This window comes from Cryptomeria japonica, chromosome 3 (genome assembly GCF_030272615.1).
Source record: "Cryptomeria japonica chromosome 3, Sugi_1.0, whole genome shotgun sequence".
Classification (NCBI taxonomy): Eukaryota; Viridiplantae; Streptophyta; class Pinopsida; order Cupressales; family Cupressaceae; genus Cryptomeria; species Cryptomeria japonica.
Window position 1 is genome coordinate 284,185,024 of NC_081407.1, and position 15,846 is coordinate 284,200,869.

Consider the following 15,846-nt stretch of genomic DNA (forward strand, 5'->3'; position numbering starts at 1 on the left):
AGCTTTGGTTGGAGTTGAATTTGACACATTCTTCATCATATGAATAAAAAATTTAGTCATCTACAACAACCACATCCAAAGGGTAACAATTAAATATGAAGATTGTGAAGAGTAGATACATGGATGAATAATTTGTGGGACCTCAATGTGAAGTTATTAGAAGAGAATACGAAGATATAATTTGCAACCATTAGACATAAGTTTTGTCCATTGGTACTATTGGTTGGAGACATCGCTTGAAGCAAAACTAGTTGATGATCATCCACCCATGAAAGGAGAGGTGATTAAGATAAATGAAGACATCATACAAAGGAGCTAGGAAAGGAATAACTTCATGATTTGGAGCAACAGTCCCTTGTTGGCATTATGAGAACCGGCATGAGCCTTATGTAAACTGGCATGAAGACATAATGATATTGTATGTTGTCATTGATGTCAATATGAGACATAGTGTGAACCGACACATGAGATAAGAGAAGAAATAGATACCGGCATATGTGTGAACCGGTATATGCCTAAGTGAAGTGGCACATTTGTTCAAAGTGAACCGGCATGTAGTTATGGGAACCAGCACATGGAAGCACTGTATGACTACAGGTTGGTAAGGCAGCTTCCACTTCGGGGTTTCTGGTTGGAGTATCTCAAGTCTGTGTGACTCAATCGATGATCTTTGTGTGATGAGTCAGTAGTATGATGGAGGATAGATCGTGTTGCCACGTAAGCTCTGTGCACGTGAAGGATCTTGCATGAAGAAGACTATTCCTATCTACCTCGGGAATGTGCGAAGTCTGTCAAATAGTGATAATGCGTGATGGGTTATCAACCGCCATGAAAATGGTGGATAATGGACGATGGAGAATGTCTTAAGATCGACTCAAGACTGGTGCATTCAATGCAGTATGTTTCAATGGTCAGGATCGAACCATTTGAATTGCTCAACCTAACAGGTTTAGGGTTTAGGGTTTTTGCTACCGACCTGTATGTTCCCTATAAGGTCGATGTTAGGTTTCTGTCTAAAGTTGCTGGCAAAAAGTAGTGAGTGTGTATCCAACGAAAGTGATACAAGATTCTTGCCAGACCATAGGAGAAAAGAGATACCTGCAAAGTGTATGTGCAGAAGGAGAAGAGGAGCCTAAACGGATCTGTATTAGTATTAAGTACTATTAACAAATCATTGTAATACCTGTTGATCTCTAACCACTTCAACAGTTGCAAAATCCCCTAATAGGGTAGCCTTAACTGGCTTGATTCAAAATCCCTTAAATTGGGTGGTCTTAACCGGCTTGCTGTAAATCCCTTAACCGGGTAACTCAAAGCTAATGAGTTCTGAGAAGCTAGGAAAGCTTAGGAGATCCTTTCAGCTATTGAGTTCTTAAAATCCTCTAACAAGGTGACCCTACTGGGTTTAACCCTTAACTGGGTGATCCCTAACAGGATCGGTTCCTACCAGAACCTATTGTAATGTTCTTAACCGGACAAGGCTCCTAACAGAGCGGACTTCTAAAGAGTTCAAAAAGCAGCTTGTGGGTATTCATCCCCACCGTGGTTTTTCCCAATTGGGTTTCCACGTGAAAAATATGTGTGTCATGTGAAATGCTTTTGTCTTGTGATGCTTTGTTTTATCTGTTATGCACATGAAGTTTCTATGTTTTATGCGTGTCTATAAAACATATTGAACTCACTGTTGTGAAGATTTGATGGTTAGGTCTACTAGTTCATGCATGAGAATATTATGATAATGTGGTATTGAGCTAAGAGAAAAGCTTAGTAAGTGACCGGTTCATGACTGATTGAGTTATTCTGGATGCTACCGGTTGCACTATGTTTTACCGGTATCTCTGTTTATCAGTCATTGAGAGTGGTTGTTGTCAAACCGGTTTTGAACTGTATTTGTGTCTGTACTAATTCACCCCCCCCTCTCAGTACTGGTTTGGTACTAGTGGTTCATCATTGAGTTATCAATTGGTATCAGAGCCCTCCAGGTCCTTTGTGTTGTAAGCTTAACCACTTGAGGAAAAGATCCTAGCCAAATGATGAAGAGGGAAGGTCCAAAGTTCAATAGGGAAAACTTTGGTATATGGAAAGACAGGATGAAGATATTCATAAAAAGTATGGGTGTTCAACACTGGAGTTATGTTGAAAATGTATATGTTGTTCCTACCGGTACTCTCACGGATGACCAAAAGAGAGAGATACAAGAAAACGGGCAAGTCATGGAAGCCCTCATCAGTAGTCTATCTGACATTGAGTTTATTGATGTTCAGGACAAGGCAAATCCCAAAGAAGTATGGGATGCTCTTGAAAATATCTATGGTGGTGATGAGCATGTAAAACGGGCTAAGGAAGAGAGCTTGAGAGGAAAGTTTGAAGACATGAGAATGGTTGAAGGAGAGACCATTCAGCAGTATGGAATAAGAATCAAAACAGTTGTTGGAGAAATAAAGAGTGCAGGTGGCAAAATAGAAGATTCCATTGTGGTAAGTAAAGTCCTGAGATCCCTGTTGCCGGTCTATGCAATAAGGGTTGCTGCTATTCAGAAGCTGAGATCAATAGACAAGTCTAAGGCATCCTTGGACTCCATCATAGCCAAGTTGACAGCCTATGAGCTAAATAGCTTTGATGGTAGTGTTCAAAAGTCAGAATAAGCTTTTAAAGCTTCTGCTATACCATCCAGAAAAGGAAAAGAGGCTAGCACTAGTGGGGAACCTAGTCAGAACAGAGAGATGAAGGATGAAGAGTTTCTAATGGAATTTGAAGCTCTTCTGGCCAAGAGATTCCCAAAAGGAACTTGTAAATACAAAGGTAAACTACCTTTGAAATGTTTCTCCTGCAACCGGATAGGACATATTGCTATGAACTGTCCTAATAGTGACAACAAGGACAAACCGGAAAGGTTCAAGAAATTCAAATGAGGAAACTGGAGAAATTGTTTTGTGGCAGTTGATGAAGGTGTCACAGATGAGGAATCTAAAGATGAAGAAAATGAAGACATTGTGTTCGTTGCTGTAAAGGAAGATGTGACAGATAAGAAGGCTCTTGTCTCCTGGTTTGATGATTCCAATGAGTGGATCATTGACAGTGGCTGCTCTCACCATATGACTGGTGACTGGAGCAAGTTTCTATCATTAGAAGAGTATGATGGTGGTGTGGTTTGCTTTGGCAATGATGTACCATGCATGGTCAAAGGCAGAGGGTCCATCTCCTTGAATGGAAAGAGTAGTGCTGACAATGTTTATTGGGTTGATGGTCTCAGACACAACCTTCTAAGTGTTGCCTAGTTAAATGACAGTGGACTCACTCTGCAATTCAAGAATGGAGTTTGCAGAATCAAAGGTAAAGATGGTAATTTGGTAGCCACCAGCATGCAAACTAAAGGTAACCTATTTCATCTAAATACTAATATAAGTACATGTCTTATGGCTAAGCTTGATGATAGTTGGATATGGCATAGGAGATTCTGCCATGTGAACTTTGACAACATTGTGAAGGCTAGTAAGATCAAGGCAGTTAGAGGGTTGCCAGTGCTGAGCAAACCGGATAATACCTTGTGTAGAGAATGTCAATTGGGGAAAATGTCTTCCTCAACTTTTAAAGGTAAATCTTTCACTGCTGACAACTTGCTTGATCTTGTGCATACTAATTTATGTGGTCCTATGAAAACTAGAAATGTGTAGGGTGATAGGTACTTCATGATTCTCACTAATGACTGCTCAAGAATGATGTGGGTCACATTCTTGAAAGACAAGTCTGAAGCTTTTGGGAAATTCAAAGCTTTCAGAGCATTAGTGGAAAAGGAAAGCGATAAAAGAATCAAGTGTCTCAGAACTGATCAAGGAGGGGAATTCACTTCCAGTGAATTCAACAAGTACTATGAAGAATTTGGCATCAAGAGACAGCTGTCTGCCCCCCAGACTCCACAGCAGAATGGCCTAGCAGAGAGGAATAACCGGACTGTGGTTGAAGCAGCTAGAACTATGTTGATCCAAGGAAAGGTTGCTCACACCTTTTGGAGAGAAGCGGTGAGCACTGCAGTTTACACTATGAACCGGGTACTCATCAAAAAGGGCAAGGACAAAACTCCTTATGAGTATTGGACCGGTAAGACCCTTGTGGTAAATTATTTTAAGGTCTTTGGTAGCAAATGTTACATCAAGAGGAGTGAACATCAGGGCAAATTTGAAGCTAAATGTGATGAAGGAATATTTCTAGGATATTCCACCAAGAGTAAAGCTTTCAAGTGCTACAACAATAGGACTCAGAGAATTATGGAAATCATCAATGTAAGAGTTGATGAATCCTCTAAGAAGACTGAGAAAACCGGCAGTGAGCAAGTTGTAAATTAACTAGTTGCAACCTTCTGGGAACCGGTTGTCAGTCAAGCGAGCACCAGTAATAGTGTTCCTGAACCGGTGAATGTTGATACTGATGAAGATAAGGATGAAGAAGAAAAGCAAGAAGAACCAATTAAGACCATTCCTCGGTATGTTAAGTTGAATCATGATCCCAAGCAGATCATAGGTGATAAGGATGCAGGAATCCTTACCAGAAGAAAGATTAGAGAAAACTTATGCATGATCTCTGAATTTGAGCCTATATCATTCAAAGAGGCTCATAATGATAAAGACTGGATCAAGGCAATGGAAGAAGAACTTGACCAGATAGAGAAAAATGGTACATGGTCGTTGGTACCCAGACCAGAGCATAAGAATGTCATTGGCACCAAATGGGTGTTTAGAAATAAGTTGAATGAGGATGGCATAGTGATTAGGAATAAAGCCAAACTGGTATGCAAAGGATATGCTCAAGAAGAAGGTGAAGACTATGGGGAAACCTTTGCTCCTATAGCCAGATTGGAAGGAGTTCGTATGCTTCTTGCATATGCAGCTTTTAAGAGATTCAAGGTGTATCAAATGGATGTAAAATCTGCATTCCTAAATGGTGTACTTGAAGAGGAGGTATATATTGAGCAACCAGATGGGTTTACCCTATCTGAAGATAGTGACATGGTATGTAGGCTACACAAAGCATTATATGGTCTAAAGCAAACACCTAGGGCATGGTATGAGCGCTTACATTCCCATCTTGTGAAGATTGGATTTGAGAGAACAAGTGAAGATAGTAATATCTACTTGAAGTCTGAAGAAGATCAGATCCTGATCTGTGAAGTCTTTGTTGATGACATCATCTTTGGTGGAGATGACAAGATGGGTCATGAGTTTGCTGATGAGATGAAGAAAGAGTTTGAAATGTCACTCATAGGGGAGATTAAGTTTTTCATTGGACTGCAGATCCAATAGATGAAAGATGGAATCTTCATCACTCAGTCCAAATATGTCAAAGAGGTGTTGAAGACTTTTGGCATGGAAGATAGCAAACCGGTTGGTACATCGATGGTGACCGGTTGCAAATTGACAAAGGAAGATGATTCCGCACTGGTTGATGAGAAGGAATACCGATCAATGATTGGTAAGTTGCACTATGTAGTGCATAGCAGACCGGATATTGCACATGCAGTTGGCATCACTGCAAGGTTCCAGAAGAGTCTAAGAGAATCTCACTTGAGTGCAGTCAAGCGGATTCTTAGGTATTTGAAGGGAACAATTGACTATGGATTGTGGTACCCATACAACAATAATTTCAATCTAAACGTATTCACAGATGTTGATTGGGCTGGTAATGTGGATGACCGGAAGAGCACAACCGGTGGTGCATTCTTTCTCGGTGGTAAACTGGTCTCATGGATGAGTAAAAAGCAGAGTTGCATCTCTCAGTCTACAGTGGAAGCGGAGTATGTTGCAGCTTTCATGAACTGTACTCAGGCAATCTGGATGAAGCATGTACTGGAAGGCTTCAAGATCCCTGTACCTGAACCAGTAAGTATATTCTGTGATAACACAAGTGCTATCAATATATCAAAGAATCCGGTTTTACATTCAAGAACCAAGCATTTTGAACTTAAGTATCATTTCTTGAGGGAAAAGGTTCAGAATAAAGAGATTGCACTGGAGCATGTGTCTAGTAAGGAGCAGTTAGCAGACATATTCACCAAGCCTCTCCCAAAGACAACATTTGTGCATTTGAGAGGTGAATTAGGGGTATTGCCCCTTCAGGAGGTGAACTAAAAGTGGTAGTTCCACATCAGTCAGGTATTGGATAGACAAATCTTTGGTTGATTGGTGTGTTTAAGGATGCTACTCCTCAGGGGGAGCAGCATAAGGAAACAGTGGTGATTGTACCTCCACTTTGGCATTGTTGTCAAAAGGGGGAGAAGAAGTGAGTGAAATGAAAAGACATCTGCAGCAACTGGGGAGAAGATGTGAAGCAGAGAATATATCTTTTGTATATTGCCATCAATGCCAAAGGGGGAGATTGTTGGCATTATGAGAACCGACATGAGCCTTATGTAAACTAGCATGAAGACATAATGATATTGTATGTTGTCATTGATGTCAATATGAGACATAGTGTGAACCGACACATGAGATAAGAGAAGAAAGAGATACCGGCATATGTGTGAACCGGTATATGCCTAAGTGAAGTGGCACATTTGTTCAAAGTGAACAGGCATGCAGTTATGGGAACCGGCACATGGAAGCATTGTATGACTACCGGTTGGTAAGGCAGCTTCCACTTCGGGGTTTCCGGTTGGAGTATCTCAAGTCTGTGTGACTCAATCGGTGATCTTTGTGTGATGAGTCAGTAGTATGATGGAGGACAGATCGTGTTGCCACGTAAGATCTGTGCGCGTGAAGGATCTTGCATGAAGAAGACTATTCCTATCTACCTCGGGAATGTGCGAAGTCTGTCAAATAGTGATAATGCGTGATGGGTTATCAACCGCCATGAAAACGGTGGATAATGGACGATGGAGAATGTCTTGAGATCAACTCAAGACTGGTGCATTCAATGCAGTATGTTTCAACGGTCAGGATCAAACCGTTTGAATTGCTCAACCTAACAAGTTCAGGGTTTAGGGTTTTTGCTACTGACCTGTATGTTCCCTATAAGGTAGATGTTAGATTTCTGTCTAAAGTTGTTGGCAAAAAGTAGTGAGTGTGTATCCAACGAAAGTGATACAAGATTCTTGCCAGACCATAGGAGAAAAGAGATACCTGCAAAGTGTATGTGCAGAAGGAGAAGAGGAGCCTAAATGGATCTGTATTAGTATTAAGTACTGTTAACAGATCATTGTAATACCTGTTGATCTCTAACCACTTCAACAGTTGCAAAATCCCCTAACAAGGTAGCCTTAACTGGCTTGATTCAAAATCCCTTAAATCGGGTGGTCTTAACCGGCTTGCTGTAAATCCCTTAACCAGGTAACTTGAAGCTAATGAGTTCTGAGAAGCTAGAAAAGCTTAGGACATCCTTTCAGCTATTGAGTTCTTAAATCCTCTAACAAGGTGACCCTACCGAGTTTAACCCTTAACCGGGTATCCCTTAACCGGGTGATCCCTAACAGGATCAGTTCCTACCAGAACCTATTGTAATGTTCTTAACCGGACAAGGCTCCTAACAGAGTGGACTTCTAAAGAGTTCAAAAAGCAGCTTGTGGGTATTCATCCCCACCGTGGTTTTTCCCAGTTGGGTTTCCACGTGAAAAATATGTGTGTCATGTGAAATGCTTTTGTCTTGTGACGCTTTGTTTTATCTGTTATGCACATGAAGTTTCTATGTTTTATGCCTGTCTATAAAACATATTGAACTCACTATTGTGAAGATTTGATGGTTAGGTCTACTAGTTCATGCATGAGAATATTATGATAATGTGGTATTGAGCTAAGAGAAAAGCTTAGTAAGTGACCGGTTCATGACTGATTGAGTTATTCTGGATGCTACCGGTTGCACTATGTTTTACCGGTATCTCTGTTTACCAGTCATTGAGAGTGGTTGCTATCAAACCGGTTTTGAACTGTATTTGTGTCTGTACTGATTCACCCCCCCTCTCAGTACCGGTTTGGTACTAGTGGTTCATCATTGAGTTATCATTCCTTACCTATACAAAATCATGAGGCATTTGGTATGGATCCAAGCCACAAGAGGTTTGAGTTTTTATATTATAGAATGAATGATGTAAAGAATACACAAAGAATGTGTGATGCATGGCTACAAGGAGCTTGGGATGCAAAGTTAATGTCTGCAAGACAACACTTACAGGAGGTCAAGGAATGTTGCCATCATATAGCTCAAGTAAGACAACAAAGGAAAGACTATCTTCATTCATTATTTCTTCCAAGTAAAGAAGACATGGAGATGGAACATGGAAATGATGAGACCCTTGGGATGAGGAAGAAACAAGAACATGTAGTTATGTATGAACAAGAAAAGAGGTATGATTCAAAAAAAATTATTGGGGTATTTAGTTTGCATTATGAAGTTCATGAGTTTCCTCTTTTAGATAACCCATTGAAAACACAAATCATTGATGGGGTTGGGATAGTTGAGCAAACACTTGGTGGATCAACCACCAGTGCTATAGCTACACATGTAGAGGGAGACATAAGTGATTTAGACTTGGTTAGGCCTTTGGTAATTTGTGGGGAGTTTGAGGAGTTATCTCTCTTGGAGGCACACATGGTAGATCATGTTGGCAATTGGAGGAATTGATTATGTGTTGCATTGATGTTTTATCATTGATGGCAACACCGACTGTTTTGGTTGTTTACCGATTTCCAGTAGGTTCCGATAGAGCAGTTGGATTATAATATTGATCCGGTATGCTTCGGTTTGTGGAATTGGTTTGGATTTGTCATTCATGCTATTCAGATGTGCATCATGATCAATTGGTTCAGGATTTGATGACTCGGGAGCTATCATTTGTTCTAGTAAGCCTTTTGGTCACCGGTAAGGGTTTTACCAACATAACTTTGTTGAAGATATTTTGATGCACTTGATAAGTGATGTTGGTGCGGCTTCTAGATGGCTTTTGGGATGTTGTTGGTTATCTAGTTCATGTTCCTTTTGATCGATGGCGTTGCATTTAGGGCTGGACCTGATGCTATCTTATTCTGCTAGGTTATGGACCGGTTTATGTAACGTGTTGGTGGATGATCCCGATGTGTTTTCAGTTAGATCTATCGATTGGATTGTGTTGTTTTGGTCTTAGGCTGACTTGGTTGATCATTGGATTGCAGGTTTATGTTATGAATTTATTGTATTATCTTTTAGGTGGCCGACCTAACTGTTTAGGTCCTAGGTTGGTATAAATATGATGTAAGATCTCTTTGTAGATCGTGGGTTTTTGGGATATAGGATTATCTGTGTGCGAATAAGGTTGTAATTATTTGCAGAGGTTTTAGTCGGTCATAGGTGATCAAATTGGGTTGGTGAAAGAGGTTTAAGACCTCTGATACCGAGCTTAACCAAAATTATATTAAGCCATAGGAGATGCTATTCTTCCAGTCCACTCTTCTTTCCAGATTGTAGTCTAGATTTATTTTGTAGTCAATGAGGCTCCTTTTGTGATGAGCAGTGCGCTCTAGGTTGTTGGCCTTCCTACATGTGCAGGCCCCTCTTTTTGTAATCATATACTTATGTTGGATATCCTTGGCATATGATGAACCGGTATGTTGATATGACAATAATGTATGTTGTCATTGATGTCAATAATTGTAAGTGAACCGATGTGCAGATTGAAGAAGTTGGTGAGCCGGTATGAAGAGGCATGAGGAGACTCAGTGAACCAGTGTCGGGGTTTCACTAAGTGTGATTACCGGTTGGTTGTCTCGGCTCTATGGTTATCGGTTTGGTGATCCAGCTTGTGTGATGAACCGATGATACTCTATGGTCAAGGTGCCACGTCAGCTTTGTGCACGTGAAGGATTGAGGCATAAGAAGATCGATCGCATTTGAAGTCTACCTCGAGAATGATCATTCTTCTTAGTGGCATAAGAAGAAAGCGCGATGGGTTACTGATTCCCATGAGCGGTGATGAATGAACGATGTAGATTGTCTTGTGATCTGTTTGAAATTGTAATGCTCTATGCAATATGTTTGGACGGTCAGGATTGGATCGCCTGTGTTGTAAACCTAAGCATCTTAGGGTTTAGGGTTTATTCTACCAACCTATTTGTTATCTATAAGGTCGATGATGTTTGTATTGGAAAGTTGTTGGCAAATGTTGTGTGTGGATGTATCCAAGTGGAGAGATACTTGATACTTGCCAGACCAGTAAGAGGGAAAACTGCAGAGTGTGTTTGCAGAGTAGAGGATATGAAAAGGATCTGCCTTGGCATATAGTGTTGTTATCAGATCGTAGTTTTTCCTGTTGTCTTCTAATCATTTCAACAGATGGAAAATCCCTTTATCGGGTAGCTTTAACAGGCTTATTGTAAAACCTGTAACCAGGTGACTCAAGATTATTGAGTTCTTTAAATCCTCCAGCGAGGTAACCTTTAATAGGGTATATAGCCATCCCTTAACTGGGTGATCCCTAACAGGATCGGTTCCTAGCAGAACCTTTTTGTAAAGTCTTTAACCGGACTAGGCTCCTAACAGGGCGAGCTTCAAAAGAGTTCAAAACAAGCTTGTGGGTATTCATCCCTATCGTGGTTTTTCCCATTTGGGTTTCCACGTGAAAAATCTGTGTGTTATGTGTTATGCATTTTTCATGTGATGTTTATGAAGTATTTGGTTGAAGGATTATGCATGCAGGGTTAATAAGTTATGGTATTTTTAGTATACCACATGTATATGTTTATGGGTGAAGTTGATGTTGCCTATCAGTTTATGGTGTTTGGTGTCTTATTGTGTTTAAACGATATCGCCATGGTTAAGTTCAGTAATGGTGATAACCAGTTGATTTTGCTTTAGCTAGATAAGTTGTTAAGTGAGTTTTTATCTGTACTGATTCACCCCCCCCCCCCTCTCAGTACCGGTTGGGGTATATGTTGTTCATCATTATTCATCAACTTATTGCAGAAGTATTATTTGACTATGGGTAGGCTTCCCACCTTGGTTTTTCTCTTTAACGGTTTTCCACGTACACATTTTGGTGTTATCTTTTGTGGATGGTTGGTAAATGTTATACGGTTTATATTTGTGTTGGGTTAGTGTAGGATCAAGGGGGGCCAAAAAGTGGCGATGTGAAAAAAAAATAGCCTTCTTCACTCGCCTAAAAACGCGAAAATCCGTGTTGACTTTTTGCTTGGCCTGGGTGTCAGTACACCTTGGCCTGGTAATTACCTATGCAAATCGGATATCCGATTTTTATTTGTAATTTTAATTTAAAAATATATATTATATATTACATATTATATAATATATATAATGTAATAATATATTATATAATATAATAATATATTATATAATATAATAATATATCATATTATATATTATATAATATTATATAATATATTATTATATTATATTATATTATATTATAATATAATAATATATTATATAATACGTATTATATTATATATATTATTTTATATTATATTATATATATTATATTATATTATATTATATATATTATATTATATTATATATAATATTATATTATATAATATTATATTATATTATATTATATTATATATAATATTATATTATATAATATTATATTATATTATATTATATTATATATAATATTATATTATATTATATTATATTATATTATATTATATTATATTATATTATATATTATATAATTATATTTTATAATATAATACAATACGTATTATATTGTATATATTATATTATATTATATTATATTATATATAATAATATATATAATATAATATAATATAATATATACAATATAATACGTATTGTATTATATTATAAAATATAATTATATATTATATATATTATAATATATATAATATATAATTATATTTTATAATATAATACAATACGTATTATATAATATAATAATATATTATTATATTATAGATGTTATTTTAAAATAATTTAAGTATAAAAATTGGATATCCGATTTTCTGATACTTTTATATTTCGACAATGACTGTCCGTGAGTCATTTTTAACTCACGGGCTGCGTGATTTTATCAAAATCTGATATCCGGTGCACCCGATATCCGGTTTTTTTGGCAAAAAATTGCTAAAAAATACATTGAAAGGTAAGAATTTTATCGTTTTCAATCATTTTCATTCATTTTTTGTTAATGTTTATTTGATTTTTCACTGAAAATATGGTTTTTTTCATGAAAACTAGGTTTTTTTAAATCAAATACCTAATTGTTTAAATTTGTTAACTAAATTTAATTGTTTACATTCAATTAGGTTAAAAATGGGGGATAACAATGAAAACACTGACCAACCACAACTGCAACAACCAAAGCCTCATTTGCCAAACCCCCCCTCAATTCAGGATTTGATTGCACAAAATTTGAATGAATTGAGGGGGATTGCAGAAGTATATCGTAGGATCCCTCGTCTAAACCCAATGTTTGATCCTCTCACGTCGATCATAAAGAGTATGGAAACCATGACTGAGGAGCACAATGCCGCCCTTTTGTGGCGAGATTCTATGAGGGAAAAATATGCAGATGGCTTGTCATATAAGGATATCAAGGATCTCGAGATATCCAAAGTCGAAATCGCCTCATTGTTTGTCAATCCCCGCACTAGTCAACTTGTAGATCCAAAAAAAAAAAAACTTTCTATTAAATGGTGCACAAATGATGGGATTGTGAAAAACTTTTGGGATCGTTGGTGGATGGTTTTCGACAAACCACCCAACAACAATCTTGATATCCCCTTCTATTTCATAAAAAAATTGTATGCTGAGTTTGTTTTATGCAAACATGTGAACTACTTTGACATCCAACCTTTCCAGGGTGTAGATTTAGGTATGCCCCAAAATAGACCTGGGGCAGTCAGAGTAGTCCAGGGCCCATTTGTCCCCCCTCCTCCTGTTGATCCCCCACCTGCAGTGCAGCATCCTGATATCATTTGTGAGGTGGCTTCACGGACCATATCGACTATTCACTATTTGAGTAGCCTTTTGGTTTCTCAAGCTGCGTCAGTAACTTAGCCTACTCTTGATGGTAGCGGTGCATCTAGTGGTGTTGACATGTCATCCTTGGCTCCACACATATGTGTGCCCCATAGTTGTGTCATGTGTGGGCACATATGCTTGGGTCCAGTTGGACAACCTGTTGATCCTCCTGTGGACAGTGCAGATTATGAGGTGCATGAGATGCATGATCCACCAGATATTATTACACAGACTGGAGGATACCCTGGGGAGTCCTCACATGCTAGAGGCGAGGAGGCACCATCATCATACATTGATGATGTAGTGGTAAGATTTGTATTTTCACAGTTCATGTTATATTTTAATAAAATATTTATAAATTAGATAATATTAAGTACTAATTTTTATTTACATGGTCTATTTAACAGTTGATGACCGAGGATGAGTTGAGATAGATTCAGGAGGGCACCTTGTCGGCCATTTCATTTGGCCTTGATAGCTTGACGGTACATATATTATTGCACCTAGTCGTTTGTATTTTATTGTACATACATGCTCATTATTTATATTGGTATTAATTAGATTATGTAGTAACTTGCATGTATATCTTATTTTACTCTTGTAGGGCACAAGCAGCACGAGTGCGGGGTAGTGTGATTTAGGATCTGGTAGTGCAGTTGGAGACAAGGGAAAGGTAATTGAATGCAAATATGATTGAATGAATAGTTTAAATAACATACAGTGATTATACATGTCTAGACATAGATTGATAGTTTCATATACTTGTTGCGTATATATACAAAGAATTATTGGCTTCACATCCTTGATGACTACACCCAGTATACCTGAAGAAGAAGAAGAAGAAGAGAAGCCTCGAGTAGATGTGTGTTTATTTTATTTTTTGATTAGTAGATATAATTTGTTATTATCAGTGACAATTATATGCTAACTTCTATCAATGTCATGTTTCTGAACATATGTAGGTTGTGTATGAAAATATTCAAAACATACCTCCTCTACCGAAGACATACATCAAGAGTCCTGCAAAGCTGAAGAGAAAACGTGGAGATGAGGTAAACATGAATAGTTCAATTATAGTTCATTTTTATGTTAACTTTTCGAATGTGAATTATATAATATAACTAATATTGATCGTGGTTCAAATGTTTTTCTTGTGCAGGATCCTTCAGAGCTGAGCAGTGCGACGAAGATCGATTTTGAAGATCCATCAATAACTTAGGATATTATAGATAGTTTTGGGATGCTTACATGTCTAGTTGGCATGTATATTTTGTATATGGACATACATTCACGTATTTAGACATACATTTTGTTTCAGTTGGCGTTTATGCCATATTTGTGTATGGACATACATTTCTAATCATTTGACATTTTTATATATACAGAAGTTGATATTCGATCATATAAATTGTTGCTCATCTGTGCGTGGTGTTATCATGGAAATATTTAATCTTCATTCCAATAATTAACAATGGTTAATAATGGTTATTTAATGAACAATACAATTCATTTCATTTCATCATAAGTGTTGTTTTTATAATGAAAAATATAATTCATTTAATGAACAATACAATACAATTCATTTAATAAACAATACAATTTATGAACAATACAATTCATTTAATCAACAATACAATACAATTCATTCAATGAACAATACAATTCATTTAATGAACAATACAATACAATTTATTTAATGAACAATACTTGATACAATTCATTATTACCCTATGCATGGTCCTATATTGCCCCCCACCTCGGTCAAACGCTCGGGGTTTTATTAGGGCAGCAATTTTTCTGTTGGCGAAAAAATCGTTAGTCTCACTCAATCGAATGTTGTCGTGTGGCCAATTTCTCGTTCAGCTCGTCACGATGATGAACCGTTAGCTCCGACATGTCTAGTTATGCATTATTACCCTATGCATGCTCCTATTTCCCCCCCCCCACTCAGTTAAATGCTTGGGGTCATACCCTACCGGTGTCGTCCCTTGAGCGCCCTAAGTGCTCAAAAATGTCAAACTTTGACGAGCCCTAACTTGAAATTTGTGGCACCTACAAATGATCCGTTTGAACCTACGAGGCCACGAGAGGGGTCCCTACAAAAGCCTATCTTGGTTTTTCAAGTTTCCCTACGGTTTTATTAGGGCAGCAATTTTTATGTTGGCGAAAAAATCGTTAGTCTCACTTAATCTAATGTTGTCGCGTGGCCAATTTCTCATTCTGCTCATCGTGATGATGAATCGTTAGCTCCAACATATCCAGTTAGGCATTATTACCCTATGCATGCTCCTATTTTTCCCCCCAACTCGATCGAACGCTCGGGGTCATACCCTACCGGTGTCGTCCCTTGAGCGCCCTAAGTGCTCAAAATTGTCAAACTTTGACGGGCCCTAACTCAGAATCCATGGCACCTGTGAATGATCCGTTTGAACCTACGGGGCCATGAGAGGGGTCCCTACAAAAGCCTTTCTCAGTTTTTCAAGTTTCCCTACAGTTTTATTAGGGCAACAATTTTTCGGTTGGCAAAAAAATCGTCAGTCTCACTCAATCGAATGTTGTCGTGTGGCCAATTTCTTGTTCTTCTTGTCGCGATGACGAACCGTCGGCTCTGACATGTCCAGTTAGGCATTATTACCCTATGCATGCTCCTATTTTTCCCCCCCACTCGGTCGAACGCTCGGGGTCATACCCTACCGACGTTGTCCCTTGAGCGCCCTAAGTGCTCAAAATTGTCAGACTTTGACGGGCCCTAACTCAAAATATGTGGTACCTACGAATGATCCGTTTGAACCTACGGGGTCATGAGAGGGGTCCCTACAAAATCCTATCTTATTTTTTCAAGTTTCCCTACGGTTTTATTAGGGCAACAATTTTTCTGTTGGCGAA